The sequence below is a fragment of the Choristoneura fumiferana genome, chromosome 13 (assembly GCF_025370935.1).
Source record: "Choristoneura fumiferana chromosome 13, NRCan_CFum_1, whole genome shotgun sequence".
Classification (NCBI taxonomy): domain Eukaryota; kingdom Metazoa; phylum Arthropoda; class Insecta; order Lepidoptera; family Tortricidae; genus Choristoneura; species Choristoneura fumiferana.
Genome location: NC_133484.1, coordinates 4,616,128 through 4,638,024, shown reverse-complemented (window position 1 = coordinate 4,638,024; position 21,897 = coordinate 4,616,128). Strand labels below are relative to the sequence as shown.

The window sequence follows — 21,897 nt, the reverse complement described above, 5'->3', positions numbered from 1 at the left end:
ACCGGTATCCATGCCCTACGTACCGGGGCATAAATGTCTGTGTTTTGAGACAGTTTTGTTTTTCGGAAACTTTTGTCCTCCCTTTTTTCCGTACAAAACGGGACTACGCAACACTGTGGTTGCTCTATATTTTTATGGCACGGTGTTAAGGTGTATTAAATATGATTTTGATTTAAATTATGTTTTCACGCCCGTAATAACGACTGAAAACCACACTTAAAACCTCACACAACAGTGGCGCCATCTAGAAAGACAAAATACGATAGCCCTCATTGCATGTTGATTTAATTTTGAGACTATGACTAAACGATCGGAATCGATTGTGCTCTTGATTCTGAGTAGAAAAAACAATATTTTTTCCAAAATTACTTACAAAAAAATGGAAAGGGTACACTTTTTTTTGAAAACGCCCATTAGCCTCTTTTCTAAAGCAGTAAAAATAGCTTTACTCCGACCCGTTCTAGTTCCCAAGGCTCGAGCCTTTGCGAAGAAAAATGGTTCCGTTTCAGTTAATCGGACTTTTTGTTTGAGTCGTAAGGGACCCCTATAGGTAACTTTTAAGAAAGTAGGTCGGAACATTAATAATTATTACACCCTCTTATTTTCTTTCGGAGTGTCTTCTGACAGTGGACGGGCTTAATTCGGACTCTAAAGAGTGATATGTGAGTTGATTTATAGTTTTTTGGTTGGTTTGGCTTTTAATTTGGCTTCAGTTTTGCGATAGTTTTTCTAAGTCAAAATATCTTTATTAAATTTAGGCTACAAGCACTTATGAATGTAAAAAAAAAATCTACCACCGGTTCGGAAAAACCTCTGTTGAGACGAATCCGGCAAGAAACTCAACGAGGAGTATTTTTTTAGCTTTAGCAGATTTTATTCTATGAACTTTTAAGTCCATGTGACTTATGGGTGAGATCTAGATCTAGATCACAATACAATTAGTTCTACATATAAAACGCTGGAGCATGGGATGTTAAAATTTTAGTAAAATAAAGTTACATGTATCTGGGGGCACGGCAGTGCCCCCGCTAAGTCGAGCAAAACAGTAACATACTTTTCGTAACATACTTTTCTCGAAGCCATTCATTTCAACATTTGTACCTACCATGCCTAATGTTTTTTGTAGAAATGTCTGATAATCCGACAAGGCTTGAGATTGATTTTCAATGATATTTAAGAGATTTAAGGGACTGGTCTCATTGCCAGCTATGAACGAGAAGCGATTAGAGCTACAAACTGTTATTCGAGTTGACGAGCATTGAGAAGCAAGTGTAGTTCAGATAATTTCGTCACTGGGCTATTTGCGCGTGTAAGAGCGATGGACGATATATTGCTCATATTGTAGAGTAAGACGACCGATGTTTGTTCTTTTCATAGGTAGAGACGCGTGAGTTTTGACTGGCAAGCGAGCATCACTGAGTTGTCACTGAGCGAGTTTTAGTTTTGATGGCTCTTGTCACTGCGACAATCTAATGGAGAAAGAGCAAAGAGTATAGTTTAGTTTAGTTTAGTTTAGTTTAGTTTATTTATTCATTCAATACATCATTACATTATAATTTACATAAATGTCAGTTATAAGAATTTGTATTGAAATCGTCAAAGGTAATAAGATTAGTAATAATTATAAAAAAATAAAATTCTAAGCATGTCATGTGAATGTAAACAATTAAAATTAGACTGGTTCTCCTTAAGGGATCGTCAGACTGAAAACACATTGAAATGTATATAAAGAATAAATGTCAAGGATACGTTAAGATTATACATTAGGCATAATTGAGTAACAATTTAAATGTCAATATAAAAACAATAAATAAAACAAGAAATAATAATAACAATTTAAACAATAAAATTAAAATGTCAGATTCATAAATTCATTTACGGAATAAAACGCTTTTTCCAACAAAAGGTCTTTTAGTCGACGGCTAAACGTTTCATCGTTCTTTTCGCTTTTAGGTGTGAGGGTAGGTGTTCATAGTATTTGGGCCCTATAACGCGCGGGTTTTTTCCCGCTAATGCCATTCTATGAGGGACTGCCCGTAAGCGACCCGTGCTGCGAGTGATCTTACCAGCTACGCCCATTCGACTGAAGTTAGATATGTTTGTGCGCGTATACATAATAACTTGAAACAAATACAACGAAGATAGGGTCATGATACCAAGTTCTGTGAAAATTTTTTTGCACGACTGCCTTTGGTTGATACCGGCAATGACCCGCACTGCCCGCTTCTGCAGAACCAATACGCGCTCACAGTCCGTGGAGTTTCCCCATAGTATGGTACCATACGAAAGCAACGAGTGGAAATACGCAAAGTATGCTTGCTTTAGTGCATCATCTGCCAGAATGGGCTTTAATTTGCGCAAAGCATAGGCCGCACTGCTTAACCTGCCACATAGGGAGTCAACGTGATTCTTCCAATTCAAATTTGGATCTAGTGTGAAGCCCAGAAACCTGCACTGCTGGCATAGCGGTATGGGTCCACCAATCGATGGCGGTGACACGATACCCTACCCGAGAACAGCATGATGTTCGACTTGGTGAGGTTCATGATGAGCCCGTTCGCTGAGAACCACTGCTGCAGCTGCCCACACACTTTATTTATCTTGTCGTTTAGCTGCTCATAAGTGGTGGCGCTCACTACAACAGTAGTATCATCAGCGAAGAGCACAGTGAGACCGTCAGTGATAACACTAGGCAGGTCATTTATAAAAGCTAAAAAAAGTGTGTATTTCCAAGTGAGGATCCCTGTGGAATACCTATAGTGACGTCACCCGGCTTGGACCTGATTTTTTCTCCGTTCGACATCACTACTTCAACCGTCTGCTTGCGACTTTTCAAAAATGACTCTAACAATTCGTACACTTTATGCCTGATACCATACATTTTGAGTTTCGTCAGTAAAAGGTCGTTATTGATGACGTCAAAAGCCTTAGATAGGTCACAAAATATGCCGGCCACCTTAAATTTACTGTCTAGACTCATGATGATCGAGTCAAAGATCTGGTGTGCAGCGTGAGTTGTCGACATATTGCGCCTGTAGGCGAACTGTCTGTCAGTCAGTAAGTCATTAGTCTCTAAGTGGTTCATAATGTGTGATGAAATGATACTCTCAATAATCTTGGAAAAATTTGGTACTATTGTAATTGGTCTGTATGCGTCTGTTTTATGTATGTCCCCCTTCCCTTTGTACACGGGGCAAACCCTCGTATTTTTTAGTACATCCGGATAGATACCACTTCGAAAAATGTCGTTTATCAGTGTAACCAGTCTGTCAGCCAATACTGGCCAAATCGACAGAAGAGTATTCACTGAGATGTCGTAAACGTCCATAGTGGTCCGAGTCTTCAGCATTTTCCTAAGTACAAGGTCGAGGTCAGTCCGTGTCACGTCAGGTAAGATCAAATCAGGAATGTTCAAATCACATAAGCAGCGCCGCAAATATCCAATGCTTTTATAAGTACCTATGTAGGAAAAGAGTGGCAACTCTATGGCCAAATTTGCATGTATGGTAACAAGCGCTAACTGGTGGCGTAATGAAAGAACTAATTCTGACATAACACACACATGCACATGCACGCACACAACAAGCTTGACGTCCATAAAGCCCAGTTTAGACCTGTAAGAAAAATTGCGCAAGTTGCATTACATCGCGAGGCCGGAAAGCAAACAAGTTTATGGTGGTCACTTCACTTGGTCATCCGAGTGGAGCATTGTAATACAACTTGCACGATTTTTCTTGCAGATCTAAGCTGAACTTAATATTTTTTTATTTCCTTTTCTTCATTTCTTTGGTGTAAATAAATTTTTGTTAGTTTTGTACCTATTGGTTTTGGAACTTAATCTTTTTGTGTACGGAGGGCAGCGTTGCTACTGTTGTAAAGCAGTTTCAACTTTTGCGGGTGACATCGATTTACATATTTTGTGTTGTGCCTACCAATTTGTTACTGTTCCCAATAAAGAGTTAGGTAGGCAGGCCGCACTACGGTTAAACTGCCGCGGTGACTTTGTGAATCAAGTAAACTTAAAGCAGCCAGTGCGGCCGCTTGCATTAGTTTACTTGATTCACAAAGTCACGCGGTTAAAAATCGCGGCGGCTTAGCTGTAGTGCGGCCTAGCCACAAGATAAATTATTTGAACATGAAACTACCGTGACTCACTCATATTAAATGATATTGTAACGGATAACTCACGTCTTAAACCGAGTTTAGCTCGACATGTTTCGGGCTATTTCGTAGCCCTTCTTCTCAGGAGCACGCGACTCGGCGGCTGCCGCAACACGTACACCCGCACCCGGGGAAATAGCCCGAAACATGTCGAGCTGAACTCGGTTTAAGACGTGAGTTATCCGTTACAATATCATTTAATATGAGATAAATTATTATTATTATAAACATGTATCCAGCCATAGTAGACGGTCTGCTTTATTGCGATTCGACATAGAATGTTTTTATGATAAAGACACCAAGCACACTTAATCATGATAATATTATATATCTATCACAGGATCACGAGAAAGTTACAGTAATGAATTAAACGTAACTGAAGTTGGGTTTAAAGGATATTTCACATGAGTATTTTTTACTGTTTAAATTGATTTTAGTTTGTAATTAAAGACAAAAATGCTTTTAAGGCATTGCTCGAACAACGAGTAGGTTAGGTACCTAAGGTTAGTAGCAATATCATAAATTAAAAAAAGACAATATAACACCACAATTTTCATTTTCGTTTATTGTATAGATAGATCTAATTATAATACAATAATTTGTCAATCTGTCAATTGATCAAAGGTTAACTGGAAGATATCCTCTAAGGAACGAGTTTATTTCGTACATTTTAGTATCCTAGTGTGTTTTATGTACGTACAATAAAGAGTTTTACAATACAATTTGTGGTTCCTAGTTTTTTTTTAAGTGATCTCATCGATTTGCCTGCATTCACAATGGCATTGTATCTTTTTTATTCTCATAATAATAATAGATTTATTTTCCGATCAACTTGGATAAAATTGTTAGTATTTGATTACATTTCATAGACTTATAGCTAAGGTTAGTTAACGAGTTTAAAAATTCAAATTAAATTCAAACAAATGGTACCTAAACTTAGGCATTAGATAGCGCCTCAACCCCCAACCAATTTCATTAGTGTATTTTGTAGTCTATTTTTCAAAGGAAATAGGAAGTAGAGTCGTTATTCTATATTATTATTAACCTTCCAAGACATACAGTTATAATCTGCTTCTACTACGAACTCGTTACTACTCTTTATGGCTCTCACATTGCATGAATAACAAATCAACAAAAACTTGTATCAATGTCTTAATTCCTTCCTTAACGTTTTTAAAATGGTATTAACAATTATAAAATGCACAGCCAGGATCTGTCCTGCATTTCACAAAAATAAGCTTTTAAGTCATACGAAGGATAGCAAAAACCAGTTTTTATGTATTTTTGTTAATTACCTAAAAGCTTATTTTTACACATTGCACTACATCCTTTCCAAACTTTTGCAAACAGCCCACCCGCAAAAACACATGATCGTTTAGCTATTCAAGGGGCAGATCAATATTCTCTGAGATTCCACAGAAGCAGCATTTTTTTCCTTAATTTTTAATCAAAAAAGATAAGAGACTGCAAACAATTATTTTCATGCACATGTTGCTATCTCTGTGTGAGCATTGTCATTATATTTTAGTTATAGATGAGGGCTCGCCCGCCCTTCGCACTCCTTAGTTGTAAAATCTTAAATAATAAAGATTATTAACTAAGTAATTTGAAAATGTTGTAATGTTATCCTTATTAATAATAAACAGCTTAATTTTTTTAAAAGTGAGAGGTCTACTGGCCTGGAAGACCCTTAATATTTTCATAGAGCAACTAGCCTTACTTAGCCTTTACCACATTTTTTCTTGAAGTAATTTTCAGATCATTTTGGTGCGGGCCACAAGAAAGGTGGGGAGCAAGAAGAAGCTGGCTATCCACCTTATTTAAAAAAAACCGGCCAAGTGTGGGTTGGACTCGGGCACATAGGTAATAGTACATATTTGTAGGTATTTATGAATATCCAGTGTTAGCAGAGCCCCGCTCCTAAGCAAAATGTACGCAATGTGGGGTCACTTTTAGATGGTTATTTGACATAGACAGAAAATAAGATTTTTTTAGACTTTTTCTTATTGCTATAAGAGATACTTTCATACAAAATTTCCAGTTTCTAGGACACCCAGAAGTACCCTATAAGTTTCTTGATTAAGGCAATTAATATGGAAACACCTTTTTTAATGACTATTTCTTTTGATTTCGTTGAATAGAAGTTCGATTTTTCACAGCTTCAAGAGACTCAAGACATTAGTGTATGGTTTTAATTTCAACTCTATACCTCTACGCATTCCCCAGATACCTCTATAGGTACCCCTATGGATTTAACAGACCGACGGACGGACGGACAACAAAGTTCTCAATGTGATCCTAAAAGTTTCGTTTTTTTCCTTTTGAGGTAGGTACAGGACCCTAAAAATCTGTACCTACATTTGTAGCTGGCTACTAAGGCAAGTTTGGTATCGTCGTATAAATTGAGGATGTCGAATTTATTTCCAGTATCTATTTTAATAATAATTTCTCGAATAAGTCTTAAAAAAGATAATAGTTGGTAATAATTTTCTTGCTTGGAGAGCTTGAACAAAAAATAATCTATATAATATTAGTGTGTCTTATTTATGCAGTTCTAAATGTTACGTGCGCTATATGCCCTGGTGAAGACACAAGGATTGAATCAAATTGGCAGTGTGCCACACGAGACCCATTATTCAAGACTATCTTTTTGTATTTTTTTGAATGTAGAATTTTTTGGACTATTAGGTACCGACGAGGCTTGAATCATGAACTTTTTTCAATTTTGTCAATTTAAGGGTAAGTTTGGGTCCCTAGTAAGCTTGGGTTCAATGCGTCGTATAAGAAAGTTTAACTTGAGTAAAAAAATCAGAATATTCCGTATTTTTGATTACATAAGACCGTCTAAAGAAATCAAAATTTACGGTGAGCTATTTGGTGGTCGTAAAGGGCAGTTGAATAAGTTTTTGGGAAAAAATTCTTTTCGAATACTAGTATTTTTGTTGACTGTACTGGCATTGTCATGCAAACTACATTTCCGTATCAAATTTCAAGTCGCTGCCATTAACTGTTGAGTGTTGACTGTGCTGTTGAGGAGTTCCGTCTTGCGGAGTCGATCTTGCCGGACTATCAGGATGTCACTGTTAGATTCTTGTGTTTTCACCAAGTTTATATAGGTACTAGCTTTTGCCCGAGGCTTCGCCTGCGTGGAATTCGGTTATCGCGCGCTGTTCCCTCGGGAACTGGGCATTTTTCCGGAATTAAAAGTAGCCTGTGTCTATGTCTAAATCACAGCTTTTACGCCGTATGCCTTAGGTTTTTTTTCCGAAGCAATAAAGGGAGTGTAAAAATATGTGTCTGCCACTGCGGTGTTTTTTAACATACTCTATACTTACTGCCTGGATGATTAAACAATGTTTTTTTTGTTCTTTATATTCTAAATTTGGAAAATAAATGTGTTTAGGGACTAAAACAACTAAGTACTACTGTGTAAGATGCCATAGACAGAGAGTGCCTGTCCGCCCTTTAAACCTCAAGGTATCGAAAGAATCGTGAGTTAATTTAATACCCCAGCTGGTTTTCCCTTGAAATGTCGACTAACTTTTAATCAAATATCAGTTAAAAAAGTCAATGTTTCCTATTTTTTCATTTTATCGAATATTCATTACCTCGAATGACTACAACGAGTATTTTAAGCCAATAATAATCCTTATACTGTTTAAGGTCTTAATAGGAGCGTGCTAGTAGGCTCTGTGTTAGTAGGCTCTGTGCTATATTCTTAAAAATAAAAATCCTTAAAAAACATACATCCTTAAGAGGTAAAACGTGGTTAGCGAAACTTGCAGTCTTCTCATTGTTAGTATAATTTTTGAACCCAAGATCGTCTGTGTCATAAACATAAAAATGTACACATGTGGTGAAATTGACATTTCGTCAAAGATAGGTACACTGACGATTGCATCTGGGCACAAATATGTAGTTTCAAAAAATTCTGAGATGTACTGCGCCAATTTTTCGAAGTAACTCCGTTCATTTATCTTATCTTGCCATAAGACATAGTTTAATTTTTCACTTTCAAGAGCTGTCTTCTTATCTGTTCTTGTCTTCTTAAGTCCAGCAAAAAAGCGGGACGGCCATACCATTTCCTTTTCATTAAGCTTCAATTTCTTCGCACTTGTTTTTTTTTTCAGTAGATAGTCGATAGTTTTATCTGTAACGTTTTAAATAATATAAGTATTTTTTACAGTATAGGTATAGTAAGAGTAATCAAAAGTAACTGGCAACGTTTTGTTCCAAAAGATGCAGTTCTTATAGGACATTGATGAACAGATTCAACGCGAACGAAGTCGCGGCCAGAGGCTAGTGTAACTATAATAGGATTCACTGTAATTCACATAATAGGTACTGTGACACGACTTAGATCGTGCCTCAAAATTTGACAGACGTTGGACAGAGAGAAATAAATAAATGAAGCTAGGGTTTACAACATGGATTTGGCGCCCAGGGCCCTGAACCCTGGTTTGCCCAAGATCTGGCCCTGAAATTTACAGTGAGCCTAGAAGAAGAAGTAAGAATATTTATAATACTTTACCTGCATCATAATTTTCATGTCGATGTTAGAGTATGGTTCTGTTTATCCAATGTCAAACAGGTCTTTGCTGTAGAAAAAATACAATAATAAGTATATTATTCAATATTATTATAAATTATTCATCTAAACAGCGACCAGGAATATAAAAATCTATTTAAGGGCGTACCCCTTAAATTAGGCTTAATACCAAATCGGTCTGTGCTCTGCACGTGCTGTGAATACTGACATGTCGGACTGGATCAGGAATCAGCTTAAACCAATCTTCGCGCTTAAAAGCATTTTCGATCCCACTTGTGGCATCGACCAGAATGGAGGTGAAGATATGGCTAAAGCTGAAGGTTAGCATAGGTATGCCTAATAAGCACTAAGAGCAACATAATTAACTATGAACTATGCAATTTGACGTAACAATTTTTTTTTTATTATAAGAGAGGAAAACAAGCATGCGGTCATATATTCTATGTGCTTCCCTTCCTGGGTATCAAACTATCTCCTTCCATACCAAATTTCATCTCAATTGGTTGAGTGGTGTAAGCGTGGAAAAGTAATATAATAGTATATACTTTCGCATTTATAACATTACTAGCTTTTACCCGCGGCTTCGCACGCGTAAACTATTCGGTCTGGTAGTTGCAATTGAAATTTTCGGGATTTTACAAAATTCCCCTGGAAATTTCCAAAATTTATATCGTGGTCTTCATTGAGGTTGTGTTGTGAATAACTGTACAAAATTCAAGACTCTAAACCCAGTAATGAAATTACAATTGTTTTCCCAATTCAAATTCAAAATTCAAATTCAAATCATTTATTCAGTAAATAGGCCGCAATGGGCACTTTTACACTTCATTTCTTAAACTACCAGCGCTTTCGGAAAGACCATCATTGCCAAGAAGAATGCGCCGCAAGAAAGTTGTCAGAAAGTCATTTTTTCAAAATAAAATATTTACAAATAAAAAACTTGAAAACTACAGTATACAATTAAAGAAAACATTACAAAATAATAACAATAATACACGGATGTATGGGGTCCCTTAGTTACAAAACTATCCCGTGGAAATGTCGGAATAAAAAGTAGCGTATGTGTTATTCCAGACGTCCGGCTACCTACATACCAAATTTCATGGCTCTAAGCCCAGCGGTTATTATTTCGAGATTTTATCCCTAGTTATCCCGTGGGTAAAAAAAGTCACTTAAGTGTTATTCCAGATGTCCAGTTACCTACTACCAAATTTCATGACTCTAAGCCGGTTATTATTTCTTTATTATCCCCAGTCTATGTGTTATTTCAGAGGTTCAGCTACCTACACACTTTTCATGGCTCTAAGCCCAGCGGTTGTTATTTAGATTTTATCCCTAGGTATCCCGTGGGAATATCGATTCAAAAAGTTGCCTATGTGTTATTTCAGACATCCAACTACCTACATACCAAATTTCATGACTCTAAACCCAGCGGTTGTTATTTCAAGATTTTATCCCTATCCCGTGGGAATATCGGAATAAAAAGTAGCCTATGTGTTATTCCAGAGGTCCAGCTACCTACATACTAAATTTTATGGCTCAAAGCCCAGCGGTTGTTATTTCAAGATTTTATCCCTAGGTATCCCGTGGGAATATCGGGTCAAAAAGTCACCTATGTTTTATTCCAGACGTCCAACTACCTACATACCAAATTTCATGACTCTAAGCCTAGCGGTTGTAATTTCAAGATTTTATCCCTATCCCGTGGGAATATCGGGATAAAAAGTATCCTATGTTTTAATCCAGGTTATAAACTAACTTTCCGCCAAATTTCATCCAAATCCGTCCAGCCGTTTAAGCGTGAAAAAGTAACAAACTCACTCACTCACTCACTCACTCACAAACTTTCACATTTATAATATTAGTAGGATATTAGTAGGATTAGTCTGTTGCCCGCGACTCCGTCTGCGTAGAATTCGTTTATTGCTATCCCGTGGGAACTATGTAATTTTCTAGGATAAAAACAATCCTATGTTCTTCTCCGTGACTCAAACTATCTATATGCCGAATTTCATCTAAATCGGTTCAGCGGTTTAGACGTGATGAGGTCATCGATGGATGAGGTACATCACCATCATCCTTCCATCATCATATCAGCCGTAGGAGACTGACGGACATTCTTTCGGACGTTTGTTTGGAAGTGGCCTGCATCCACCGTGAACCCGCGACTTTAACCACCACCATCACCATGGTCATTTGTCCATCTCGTCTCGTCTTTGGTAGACGTTCTACGCTGTGCTTGCCGATCCGCAATTTCCATTCGAGAACTTTTCGGCCTTAGGGTAAAAGTATAAAAATATTTTAGATGTTTAGCTATCTACATACCAAATTTCATCCAAATCCGTTTAGTTACTACAGCGTAAAGGAAGAAGTAAGTAATAAAATTTCCCGTGGCAATTCCCGAAAATTACAATGGGTTAAAGCCGTGGTGGCCTAGTGGTTTTTCCCTATCGCCTCTCAAGCAGAGGGTCGTGGATTCAATTCCCCGGCCGTGCAGAATTACATTTGAAATTTACCACGAGCTTTGCGGTGAAGGAAAACACCGTGAGGAAACCTGCACAAACCTGCGAAGCAATTCAATGGTGCGTGTGAAGTTCCCAATCCGCACTGGGCCGCGTGGGAACTATCGCCCAAGCCCTCTTGTTCTGGGAGGCCTGTGCCCAGCAGTGGGACGTATATAGGCTGGGATGATGATGACTAATAATTCTCAAGCAATCTTAGCTGTAGTAGCCTATGTGTTCCAGGTCTCCAGCTATGTATCTACATACATATCAAATTTCATCCAAATCTGTCCAGCCGTTTAAGCGTGAAGGAGTAACAAACACACACACATATGCAAACTTTCGCATTTATAATATCAGTCCTAGATTTGTCAATAGGCCGTATATAGGCCGCGGCCTAGGGGCGGCAGATTTCAACGAGAAAATTATTTTAGAAAGTTACATAGGGCGGCAGATATAAAGTGGCCTACACTCCTAAAAAACATAAGTCCGCCACTGTATAATATTAGTAGAAAGTTAAAAGTTGCTTACATTTTATATTAACAGGTGGTACTATTCCACGCGGACGAAGTCGCGGGCAAAAGCTAGTTGCTGTATAAATTAGGAGACTGCCTGTTGTTATCCTTTCCTTTGTCATTGAAATTTTTCATATGATCACTTTCTTATAGCTAGCTCATCGTAACAGTGACGTAACAGCAATCAGGTTTTCTCTCCGATGTGGGAACCGTGAAGTGGCATACATTGTTTGCACTGCAATTACGTACAATAATATTTATATGTCTATGCATAATATAAAAAAAACTAAAAGTATCTGTGTCTAATGTTAGTATAAAATAAGCACAATTTTTATTGTTCTTTCGACTCCGTACCTACAGCCTAAAGTAATATGTCAATGTGAAAGCACTGGTATATAGATACCAGAGAATTTACAATACCATAATAGGTGTAGGTCAGCCACAAGCGGTTATGATGCACAAGGCGGCTTTCAGATGCTATTTTCACATTTCATTAAGCTTAATGATATTACTTAGTTCAATAAAATCATGGTTATCTAGTGGTTTGACCTACGGCCTCTCAAGCATAGGATCATGGGTTGAAACATGTACTTAATTTCGCATGTAAAATTCACATGCGAAATGACATATAACCAAACCACAAGCTTTACGATGATGGAAAACATTGTTAGGAACTGCACAAACCTGCAAAACAATTCAGTGGTGTGTGTATGGCCCAAGCTCTCTCGTTCTAAGAGGAGGCCTGTGCCGAGCAGTGAAATGTGTACTTATAGGCTGGGATGATGAATGTTTTTAGTCACTAAGGGAATCAAAACTTGCCTTCAATTTGAACTCTCTTCTAACTGAATTTATATCCTAAATAACTCCATAATTAATATTATTTCACCAACCTGGCCAGAAACTATCTTCCAGTGACACCAGTCAGTGGAATGAGCACAATATGAGACGAGCGCGCCCTTGGGCGTCGTCTCTATGCACAGACACTGAAGTTGTCCCGCGCATCAGTCTTTCAGTCTGCAATGGAAGAAAAAAATGTGACAAAAGCTAGATGCAAAGGGCTAGTTCTCAGAATATAACCATAAGCGGCTGGAATGCACAAGAAATTTCTTTGATTTAGACAATTGCATATATATGCAATTAAGCATCCACATGCATTAAGGATAAGTAATCCACTCCCAGCCACATGTAACGAATCGTTCGTGTACTGAAATTAACCACATGTAGGTAAATAAGAAATGATGCCTCAACGACTATACATATTCTAACCAAAGCAAGCTCTACGTAACCAACTTTAGTTACAGTTCTCTTGCTCGGCTCTTCTCTTCTTGAATACGAAATGTTTCAATGGTGTTTTAATTTCTTACGCTTGAGTACAAACAAACTTTGTTCAATTTTTACAACACAACAGGGAGGGGGGCTACTACGAAATTCGAAAATCGAAGTACGTATTGTATGATCGCTCTTACTATTAGCGATTTTGTATTGAAATTTATTAATACTATTTGCTTGTGATTTGTTGTGTAAAAACATTTACTATACCATTGTATCGCTAAATGTTATTAGCTTTCGTTTCTGTATCGAATCCTGTTGTTTTTAACTTCAATAATATGTTAGTAGGTACATGGGCGACCCGAGCTTTGCTTGGGCTAAAACTCGATAACAAGGAAACTTAGGAATACTAACCTCCATCCAACCAGAGTACACGAAAACCAAGGCCGGTATTGACATGCCGGTAATTATCTAGTTGGTATTTATCGGGTCGGGAGTGATCTTCGCGGGACTATGCATGCCGAGGGGCTAGGGCTACTACAAAATTCGAAAATCGAAGTTCGTGTCGTACCGTCCCTTTCACTCTCGTATTAAATAATATTAATTAGCGTCAGCGGGACGGCAAGATACGGTTCGAATTTTGCACTTCGTAGTGTAGGGCCTGCAATGCATAGTGATTGATGTGTCGGGTCGACTCGACTCGCTTTATGAATTCGATTACACTTATTGCGATTTGCTCAATGTTGAGTTGGATTGTAACCCACCCAATTTCTGTTCAAGCTGGCGCAGGGCGCCACAGTAAAAAAAATTATGTAGACGAAACAGCGGGTCAGATACGAGCAAGACTATGCCGCATAACCCTTCGCTCTTACCAGTCCAGATAAAATAGCCTGACTAGTGTTCAAATTTCAATATTATTATGAGAAAGGCAAACATTTGTACTGTAGTATTGTACTCCATGAGGCTTCATCTAGCTATCTTGAGTTCAATTCGAGTTATGTAAATAGGTGAACTTGAGTACTCGAGCTGTTTTCTCTAATCTGTCTTAATGTTTAAATATACCTGCATATATAATCATATTGTATACTTACTTAAAGCTTCACTTCACAGCCGAAAACACAATATTTTTCCTTAGGTGCACTCATGTTGTAGGTGTAACAACAAATTTCACAAAATAAAAAAAGATCTTACTTTACAAAACGATACTAATAAATATAAATAAACTAATATTTATAATAAAAAACAAACTTTATATAATAAAATCAGCAATAAACTGAGAAAACTTAAAAAATGCATAAACTGTCACTGTCACGATAGGCATAGCCAATTAGCCAGACAGCGGAAACCGGAAACACTGAATTTGTCTGGTCGACGTTTGACACATTTTTGTCAATTTAGTACCTTCATTTTGCGTCAGGGGCGCTGAAGTGTACGTAAAAAGTGACGTTTTAAGAGTACCCCCACTGTACCGGTAATTAGGCCTCATGACACAATGTGTGAAATACCTATTTGCATTTTTAAATTGTTTTCGTGCTTGTTATTGCCTAAAAAAATTATTTTGACCTTAACTCTTGTGGATACTGTTTCTCAAGTCCGATTTTTTCAACTATACGACACATCGTGTCCTTCTTTATTGATCTAAGTAACTTAATCTTTTTCTCCCTTCCTTCTTTTTTCTAATTGCCTCAATCCAATTAGTGACAGTGTAAACAAAGACTCCATTAAATACAGAAAAAAGTGATGGAAAACCTAGAACCTATTGTAAAAAGTAAGGTAATCCATTCAATAAATCGGTTAATTATTCATCAAATAAATCGCGTAATTTTATTTAATACTTAAATACACATACACACACACACAAACATCACGCCTGTATTTCCTAATGGGGTTGGCAGAGCACACGTAACGTTACCGCTTCGGAGCCACTTTTAGCAATTTTAGGTTTAAAATTTCTGTCGCCTACGGTATACCTTAATCTTATATCCTTGTCGCCTCTTACGAAATCACGGTAATAAATGGAGAGGTGTAATTTCCATAAATAACGAAGTTACAATTCATCAACTATAAAACAGTAACTATTAATAGTTATTAAAATTTGATTTAAAGTTAATACAAATTTTTAAAGTGACCATTAATAGATTATTAAAACATACAAGATTTTGTCAGAAGGCACTCTACCACAGCTATCAATAAATTATAAGTATATAACATTGTTATGAGCTTATGTGTCAATAAAGAGATGCTTTTATGACATACTCCTTTTGTTCTTGACCTTTTTAAAATGCTTACATGTCTGGTGTTTAATTAAGTGTTTTATAATTCGGTTTGCAAATAAAGTTATGTTATGACAAAAGTTATACTGATGAGTATATTATTCAATCACAGGCATAATTTTATTCAAGGTTTATTTTAATCTTATTTACATACTTAAATTGATTTCTGTGATAGTATATGTCTGGCTAAAAGTAATATTTTAAAAAAGCATCTGAAACATACCATTAAAGAAATTCAAAACATGATTTACTTACCATTTGTATTCTCTTTCATAATCATACCATTTTTAGGCATCATAGCCAGCCCTTCATACAAAATGTGTACACTCGGTGCATATATAAAATTAAGATGTAATTTTGCCTATAATTTCCAACTTCAATATAAAAAAAAAAGTTTAAAATAATAAATAATGTTGTTACACTTATGTTTACGTTTACCAAATGTGAGACAAAAAAAAATACCTTATACAATAAATACATATTAACTTCATATTTGATACTAAGTATCTCAATCAATAATTGTAATATGATCTTTAATTAAAATAAATGTTGAGTACAATGACCTATGATGTCACTTTCTATAGATGCTATTATTAATTATGATTTAAAACTCATTTATGATTTAATTATGTAGTACAGTTTGTGGGTTGCTTAAGTATGAACTGGTTCACCTTAACCAATATTAATGTAACTGCATATGCGGGAACCAGTTTATTTGAACTTATGTTAATTGTATTACATTAAGGCAGTGGCTTTCCTTGCTTTTTGTGTGACTTTTGTTGGTCCCAAAAAGTATATCAATTTCTAATAAGAACCTAGTATTTTATTAAATGCAAGTGTTTATGTGCTTACTCTTTCATGCTAATACAGCTTAATAGATTGAGAGGAAGGCGAACAAGCATGCGGTCATTTAATGGAATATGAACTCTTTTGCTTGTGAGTATGAACAACACTGTTGCTTGCCTTCTAAAAAGGATAAGCCCTTTCCTTGAAAGCCCTGCAGGCGCAGGTCTAGCTCAAAAAGGTTGTGGTGGCAGCCACTTGAAAATCAACTGCAGAATTCATGATCCATCAGCCTATCAATCTCAATAGACCGTGAAAGACTGTCCTCAGAAGTCTATTAGGATTGTGGGGAACCGTGGATCGGCCCTTGAAGCCCTGATGTCATAGTAATGTTAATAAATATGCTAATTAGGTGATTGATTTCTGTACAATTTGCATATCTTATCAATATTCTTGTTTTTTTAATAGTTTAAGCTGTTGTTTCCTGATTTACAATAATATTTCCTTCTTAGTATTGTAATGCCAATAATTCCTTTCCTTTTAAAGTTATTTTTTAAATACAGAGAGGGTTGTTATAATTTTGATGCTATGTGTGTTTGTCGGTAGCATCATAGCTCCCAAATGGTTGGACCGATTTTAATGCAGTCTTTTTAAATCAAATCCTGGTTTAATTGAGATGATACTTAGTTAAGTTTTATTAAAATCAGCTCAGCCGTTTGTGAGATATTGAAAATTGAAATGAATATGTTTTAAACTATTCTATGTTGAGATTTAGACACAATTGATTAAAAATATCACTTACATGAATATGTGAATATTACTGAATAGTAAGGAATACATTTTCGAAGTTGATTAGGTAATGAATAATTAGAAAACTCAGGTTGCTCAGAAGTATTTTATCTTACCCAGCACTGTTATTACTTGGAAAAAAAAGCTTCTAATTAATAAAATGTATGTTTAAACTGATCTGAACCTTAAACACACAGAGTAAAGTTCACTTAGTAGGCTTATTTATTCAGATATAAAACCTCATTTCAAGTAAGGATAACATGATTCAATGCACAAAGTTCAAAAGCTATTAATATTTATACCAAAATCAGATGCTTATTCTCAAAGGGCATAACTCCAAAACTACGACACAATAGATCCATTACTTTTGTCTAGTCTCTTAAAAAAAAGATCACGTAAATCTGACGTAGACGTTGCATAGAGACGTTGTCAAAATTACGACGGCTCCTTTTTCTGGTGAAAAAGGCAAAGGAAACATATCTATTCTGTCGTAGTGTTGGAAAATTCAGCCATATTTTTTCAATTTTTTGTATTTTTTTAAATATGGAGAAATTAATTATAATAAATATTTTCCCATGTTCAGGAGGCAAAACTCTTTCGATTCCTGTAGTAATTTACAGGTGTTAAAAAAATGAAATCTTGTCAATTGCTTTTCTACCTACTTTAAAGTCCTCTTTTAATTTACTATGCTACCATAAATAAGTAATTCATTAATTGTATACCACCATATTAATTAATTAAAGTAAGGAGTGACTCATCAGTAACAACATACTTGAATGCTCATTACAAACATTAAATAAATATTCCCATAATATATGGCTTTCCAGTTGGTTGACAAATACTAAGATAAACATTTTGACCATTCCCTCCTAGGCCAGGCCAAGAGACTTGGCTTTTTTGGCTTTGGCTTGAATTTATGTTCAATTTTGATTCGCAGATTATGCTGTTTCCAGTGGTAGGACTGACTTAATATAGAGCGCCAAATGCAACAGCAAAAAAAGTTTGTGCTAAATATAATTTTGAGGTACATATTGCCAAAAGTAGCAGAAGTAATATTCTAAGCTCATCTAAGGTTGTAGCTAAACAAAGTTCGGAGCGCCTCCTTAGTGGTGGGGGCCGCGCGACCTGCGGGGCGCGCCCAGCGGCCAGTAGATACGCGATAGGCGCGCGGCCGCGTGCGCGCATCCATCGAACCCGCGTGATGTCACCCGTGCCCGCTCCAGTGCTAGTGAAGTGTCTGTGAAAAAACTATGGTCGCAATGGTAGCGTCCGCGTCAGGATACGGCACCCTTCGCCGCTTTCTAAGCGCCCCCGAAGGACAGCCCGAGACCGGCCAGACGGGCATCGTTCCAGGCGCCTCCATCGCCGTCTCGGTAAGCTGCTGCATCAAGCACTGTTATGTTGCTCCACAGAAAGTTATGCGATTGGAATGTTGATACGCTCGCGCATGGTCCGATGCGACGCCTCGCTGAGGTGTGTCCGCGAACACTTCAATCATAATGCGATTTGTTTGATAAGTGCTTAACCGGCTACGATAACGACGCCTAGGCAGCTAGTAATGTGAAAAGAATGTTCAGATTCTTATCGAAGTGAAGAACAATAAAATTCGATATTTCCTAAACGCACAAAGAGCTTTAGAAAGTTTGAATAGCAACACGCCGTTCCGTACTGTAGGGTTTATTCAGCTAATTTCTGCGCTCTGGGGCAGTATAAACAAAATGCCAAATGCCCCTAAACTGTCGTTATGGCGTTAACCGTTTCAAACGTTAACCGAGAATAGCTCTGTTATTCTCGACTGGAGCTTATACTAAATCCGAATAAATCCATCAGTCTGGCAATGTTACCGCCACACCATAGAAAGGTCGTCAACCCGACTTTCCTTTTTAATATTCCGCCGTTGTTATATTAGCATCGATCGAAATACCGGCCTTGGCCTCACCATACGGACCATTCGATCATGATTCGGTGGTCGGTCGGTGATGTCATCTGTTCGGGATAGGACGGGATGGCTCGGCCAAGGTTAGGGCATCAGACCGTGGCTGTATCTCCGAGAAGCACGGCTCGTTAATCGCCACTGCGAAAGGAGCACGCCGCTCTGCGGTTACCGACCTAGATCATGGCAGTGCTTATTCGCTTACCCCTCCTAAATTAATGCAGATGCGTCGACTCGTATTACTTACCGGAAATTAAATCGAAACTTATGTTCCATTTGCTCAGCGATACGTGTTGTCGAAAACACCTTCCACCGTTAGTTTTACTATGGTAGCCAAGTATTTAAAGTATATCTACAGACTAACGATATCGTCATTGCATCGTCTGTCACCTTTGATATGTGTGTTCACTGGAAACAGACACTCCGTAAGTATACTGCTGGCTTGATTGATGCTTATATTCGAACTGTATATAATGTCTTACTGTACTGTAGTGGTGGTAGCGGCCAGCAAATTATCGTTGTAGGTAGAATCGACGGTGCATGTAGAGCCGTGGTCGTCGCTGGCGCCGATCTAGCGTCGCGGTGATAATGGTGCTGCACCATTGGAATGGAGAGTTGTAATTCAGACCGATTGTTCAACCCGGTTTCCTTTCCCACCCGCTAGCTTTTTTAATAAACAATTCGAATTTGAATATGCCGTTAAAATCGATGTTTCACTTTCGCAACGCGTCGCCGAGATTGCCGAGTAATGACAAATAATAGTGTTAACGTTTTCCGTTATTGCTATCTTAGATTTCTTAATATAACGCTGTTTCGAATTTCTCGTTTAAAAGCAGTCAAACCACAGTTTGGCCAGGTATCGGAATGCTCGTTTGATAAACATAAACAGTTGTGGTACTACGACAACTGGTTTAACCATGGGTTTCTAATTAAATTGTGAGTATCGTAGGAAAACTACTATTACATTTCAACAAATGCCTAGTATAAAATACGTTGGTAGATGACAAGATGATGCTGTGGTGGCCCTGCGGAAGATTACTTACCTACTACCATTAATTATGCCAGTTAAGAAAATACCTACGCAAGTCCGCAATGACGCCAATGACTATTATATTTATCTCTTATATCATAATTATAATTAAAATATTCAATTATTTTTCGCTCCTAGCTCATTACGTGACCGCTAATTTCGTTTCTAAATTATCCCCAACAAACATTGACGACGGGCCTTTACCGAAGTTTATTTTGGTTGTCGAAGTTAAAAAGCGACGGCGCTTGTTTTGGCCATTCGTGTTTCATCACAGCTCTCATTGTGGCTCTGGTTCCGTCGGTGCACACTTCCGCCCACGACTGTCGTATAAGGCACGGGCCTTGTTACTCTTGTAACACGTAGGCACATATAAATCTATGTTTTGCAACGAGATCTCAGCATCACCTTGTCGGAAGGTTGCGACTCGGAGTTAAATTCACCGTATCTCCAGTGCTCTGTTGTCTGATTGTTGGATGAGTTTTTGATTTGTTGGTCCTTGGTTAGCTTTTAGCGAAATTACACAAAGATCTTGATTTAGATTAAGTTACAGTTTAACTTGATACGTTGTTGTCGAGTGGCGACCGCGTATCGGATCGCGAAATGTTTTGGTCAAGATTGTAGGAAGCCATTGGTTGGGGGTAGCACATAGCATGTGGAGCTACGTGGGGAGGATTCATGTCCATCAGTTGACGTTTTCCATCCAAATCGAGAATGATGACGATTATTAATTCGTTACAATTCGGGCAACTATTATTTGTTTCTACCCAGAATAATCAAAATCTACTTTGACGAGATGATGGTGATTAGACAACGTCTATTTGTTATTTATAACTAGTTTAACTTATGCCTGATATTATATTCTAATTCCACCCGTCTATAGCCCAACGCAATTAGAGATATTAATCACGCTGATGTTACACTCCCAAACAAAGATGACTTACGTATAACTGAAGCCCTTTGAATGAACCAAATGACCCATTTCTAATCAGAAGCCTTTGATGATTAAAAAAATTATGAAATCGATTGAACTGAATCGCTTTTCAATATATTTTCATCCGCACGTCAGGCAATACTAGCTGATTAATATGTAATTTGATTTATTGAACACGTCGGATATCGTTTTGGCACCGAGAAAGAATTCTTTATAATATCTCCCCATGTAGTAATTGCAATATCATAGTGAAATTTATCTTCGTATACTTTTTATTTGTGTAAGCTCCAGAGAGATTACACGTACGACATATGACATATGGTCTCTCAATGGAAATGTCGTTTAGCATGATACTGAAGTCGTTAAAATTGGTAGGTATCTTTTTTATAATTGGAAATCGGCGAATGAGTTATTAATAAATAACAAAAGAAATCTTAAGTGACTTGCAAAAAATTAAGTTTTTTCTACATACATTCACTATTATACCTACTGTGTATGAATACATTCGCAAATATTTTCATTGATGACATATTGACATCCTTGACAAGCACCATCTGCTGCGCTGTAGGTCTCGTCGCCTGTAATGCTAATTTGATAAGGTTGAATTTCTTACTTTGCAAGGCTTTTTACTCAGTGCCCACGCTGCCGCCTCGCTGTTTGTTTGTCTTCAATTAATTTCACTGCCGGCTTCCAAAACATTTTCAACCTTTTTTGGCGTTAACAAATTGCCTTCTTAGGAAACAATTGATAGGCAAAACGTTTGAAAAAATATCTAAACTGTCTCTGAACAAACAACTTCCACCTCTATATCCATAAATAGAAGCAGTTCTCTCACGGCACACTGAATAATAGATACAATAAATTTGATAGTCGAGTTATTGAATACGTTAGAACTGTTTTTCTTGGTAACTTTCCAGAATTTAAGGCCTTTAGATTCAGAAAAGTTATCCCGCGAGTTATGGTAGGTATCTACCTACATAATACTGCGACACTGCTTTTATTAATTTGATGGCATGAAACTTCAACTAAAACGTGCCCTATTGTGAGTATTTGTGAGACGACCATAAAAGGGACAAAATCAACCTTTCTATAGAGGCGGGCATTATCCACGGATGGTCATTTAAAACGACTGTCATTTAAAACCTCTACTCAAGAAAGGTAAT

The 21,897-nt window shown here is 37.3% G+C and overlaps 1 protein-coding gene and 1 long non-coding RNA gene across 2 annotated transcripts in view; both read right to left on the bottom strand.

Moving 5' to 3' along the window:
* CCT1 (chaperonin containing TCP1 subunit 1) overlaps positions 1 to 21,897 on the bottom strand; it is a 42,846-nt gene that overhangs the window by 4,366 nt on the left and 16,583 nt on the right. The gene's annotated exons all lie outside the window — the stretch shown is intronic.
* LOC141433916 (uncharacterized) lies at positions 6,700 to 13,334 on the bottom strand. Its single transcript, XR_012451982.1, has 4 exons — positions 12,617 to 13,334; positions 11,743 to 11,961; positions 8,693 to 8,759; positions 6,700 to 8,311 (listed from the first exon to the last, which is right to left on the bottom strand). It is a non-coding gene; the product is annotated as an uncharacterized lncRNA (long non-coding RNA).